Raw genomic sequence first — 3,642 nt, 5'->3', positions numbered from 1 at the left:
CAAAACTGACATTTGATTAGGATAAGATAATATCGATCTAGGACAGGGAATAGATGATTTGGAGGAATATATGACTCTGCAGAGTTTGTACAAAATTTTTCCCACGGCCAACAGATTTCCGTAGTCACGAAGGACTAGTTCCGTTTACGGTATTTCGGAAGAAAACACAGCTAACCAGTACACACCCATCCTACCTCTCGATGCTAGGAATCACCCTAGACATCGTCCAAGAAAAACTTTTGAGACGGGGAGATCACAATCTCGAATAGCATGGGATCAAATTTATATACGTGCGCTCTAAGGGGTGCCCCCCTCTCGGTCCCAACCGGAAACACCCATGCCCCCTGACCGGATGACTGGCTTTAATCCAGGGCCATGGAACCATCATCACGGCCTCTCCTTTTGGTGTGTACCAGAAAAGCGGTTTGCAACTTACTAAACCATATTCCTTGCGGAAAACATGTGGTAGTACAGGGAAGGAAATGAGAGGAACTGGACCGATACAGTTTGACACTGAAGTCACATAGTCTAGCATAAGACTGGCATGCTACGACACTGCCATCTTACCCATCCTCATGCCAACACATGGCCATTCATACTCACATCCATCCACTTATGGATCATCGAACTCACTTACCTCAATATTGCATAAAATAACGTTCATCGATATGCTCCTCAACATGCCATGAAACTAACTAAATGCAAAACATGCCAAGACACTCATCATATCAAAATTTCAAACATGCTTGCCTGGTTCAGAGTAGTCGGAGCCTAGCTCGGTGAAGTTCGCGGCTCCGTCACCTCCTTCGGTATCTACGGTATAAAGAAAATATATGCGCTATCGTAAATACCAAGGAGTGCACAAAAAGTATTCCAAATATTTTTCAAATAAATCTGATAAAAAACTAGACAAAATTTTAAAGAGAACAGAAAAAGAATCAATCAAAAATACTTTTCTGTTTAAAAGTTATAGGGTTTTTGTCCAGGGACTCATCTGTAATGAAACAGAAGATTTCCAGGGGGTAGCTTATAAAAACAGAAAACGCTTCGGCAGAAACTACGCCAGCCCAAAGGGAAAACGCATTTTGCCTGAAGGCGTTTCAGAAAACGATTCAATAGAGAGAGCAGAGAGGCTGACGGTGGGGTCCCACTCGTCAGGTTTGAACTTTCAAAAAGGGGGGGGGGCGAAGCTCGTCGGCGCCCGAGAGCCGCGGTGGTCGCCGGTGGCGATCCACGGCGAGGCAGGGGGATCGGAGGGTACCTCCGTGCTCAGGGCGCCATTCCGCGTCGGTTGGTGGTGGTGGTGGTCGCCGGCGAGTACCACGTCGACGGCGAGCTTTGCTCCGGCGGACGGCGGCTCGGGTGGTCGAGGGACTCGTCGGAGAGGGCTGCAGAGATCAAATTGAAGAGGGGGTTAGGCTCCTGGTAGCTAGAGAGGGTAACGGACGGGGTTTGGGCGTCGGAGATGGCCTCACCGGAGCGAATCGTGGTGGAGGCCGAGGCGGATCGGGGCGGCCGGAGTTGGGGGAGGAGACCTCCTCGAGGTCCTCCTAGTGGCCTGGCGTGGCGTTGGTGAGGAGTGGTGATGATGCGTGCACGAGGGTGAGCTCGGGGGCCCTTTTTATAGGCGGCCCGAGGCGGTTGCCGTGAACGGGGGTCTCCGGCGAGTGATTACGGCGGTGCCGTGGATGTGTAGTGGGATTAGGGGTTTGGGCATCGTCGTTGAGCTAAATGGGCTGGGATTTGGTGCTAGGGGCGAGCTCGACGGAACGGGGTGGCGCGGCCCGTCGGCGGCAGGGAGCACGTTCCGTGCTTGCCGGGCCACGGTGGCAGTGCCACGGGCGTGCGCTGGCACGCATGAGGCCACGCGGAGAGCAGAGGGGCGACGGGCGGCGCGGAACGGCATTCTGCCGTGGTGTGCCTTCTGTCGGCCGCCACGGGAGGTCCCGACGCCGCAGAAGACGCCGGCGAGGGCGGGCCAGCGAGCCACCGACGCCAGGAAGGCTCCACGCACGCGTGCGAAGCTCCGGACAAGAGGGAGGGGCTGTGAGCATCGAGCCAAGCGCACTGTCTACGCGTGATAGAAACTGACGGACGAAAATGACACTGAAAACTGAATTTCTGAATATGAACAGCAACAGTGCACGCCAAGTGTTCGACAGAATGAATTTGGCCTCTGGGATTTTTCCTTGAGCTGATTTTTGGTGGAGTGGCTTCTCATTGCTCAAGTAGGCTGCCTGAATTTTGGTGGAATTTTTGGAGGAGTGTAGATATGAATTTCATCAATTTGGCAAATCTGGTCCAAACTTGCAGAGACTGAATTTTGAAAAATTTGAAAAGAGGAGGAGTGGATCAAGATGGTTCTGGGTTGTGGGTACAAAGGACTATCCAGGAGAGTTGGTTTGAGGTCAAAACTCAAATGCAATAGGGTACTTGCTTTGAAAATCACTCAGGCTCCAAATAATTTTCAGAAATGATTTGAGAGGAAAAATAATTAGAATAAAATCCAAAACTTGCTTGGATTTGTTGGGACAGAGAACTTAGGTTGATCACAAGGAGTAGGGGAGGTTTTTGGAGGGGTTTTATCACATGGGCAAAAATGCAAAGTCATGGGTGGTTTTCAAGATATGAAAATCCCAAGTTTTTCATAGAGTTCTTTTTAAAAGAAAAAGATTAAACTCCCAAAATAAATTTGAGAGGGAACCAACAGAGAAGAAGTTTCAAAAGATCAAACACCAAAGTTTTAAAAAATAAAATCCTAGCCAAAGCAAAAGGAAGTTTTTAAGAGGAAGGTTTTCTAAAAGAAAAATTTTAAATGGCCTCTCTTCAAAAACCACAAAGTTTTTGATAAAAACCAAATAAAAATTTTGGAGTGTCACAACACCTACCCCCTTAGGAAAAATCTCGTCCGCAAGATTTCAGCTGATTCTTAAATAAGTGTGGATGCTCTGTCCGAAGAAAATCCTCGCTTTCCCAAGTTGTTTCACTGTCGGTGTGATTGCTCCACTGGACTTTGAAAAACTTGATGGTCTTCTGTCGGGTCCTCCTTTCAGACTCCTCTAATATTCTTACGGGACGTTCCCGATAAGTGAGGTCTGGCTGCACGTCAATGTTTTCATGGGATACTTGTTTCTCTGGGTTGCTTACGCACTTCCTTAATTGAGAGACGTGGAACACGTCGTGAATGTCGGACAAGTCTTCGGGTAAGTCTAGCTGGTAGGCTACAGTGCCTCTTCGTGCCACTATGCAGAATGGTCCAATGAATCTTGGTGCTAACTTTCCTTTAATCTTAAACCGTTGCAGTCCTCTCATAGGGGATACTCTCAGGTATACGAACTCACCGGGTTCGAAGCTGACCCTACGATGTTTCTGATCATAATAACTCTTCTGTCGACTTTGAGCGGTCTTAAGTCGGTCTCTGATTAGCTTGACCTTTTCCTCGGCTTCTCTGAGCATGTCTGGTCCGAAGATGCGGCTGTCTCCGGTCTCTGACCAATTTAACGGGGTACGACATCTTCGTCCGTATAAAGCCTCAAATGGTGCCATTTGTAGGCTGGCCTGGTAGCTATTGTTATACGCGAACTCGGCGTATGGCAGGCTTTCTTCCCAACTGGTTCCATATGTGAGGACACATGCTCTCAG

This window comes from Triticum aestivum, chromosome 5B (assembly GCF_018294505.1).
Source record: "Triticum aestivum cultivar Chinese Spring chromosome 5B, IWGSC CS RefSeq v2.1, whole genome shotgun sequence".
In the NCBI taxonomy this organism is placed as follows: Eukaryota; Viridiplantae; Streptophyta; class Magnoliopsida; order Poales; family Poaceae; genus Triticum; species Triticum aestivum.
This window is presented reverse-complemented; position numbering follows the sequence as displayed.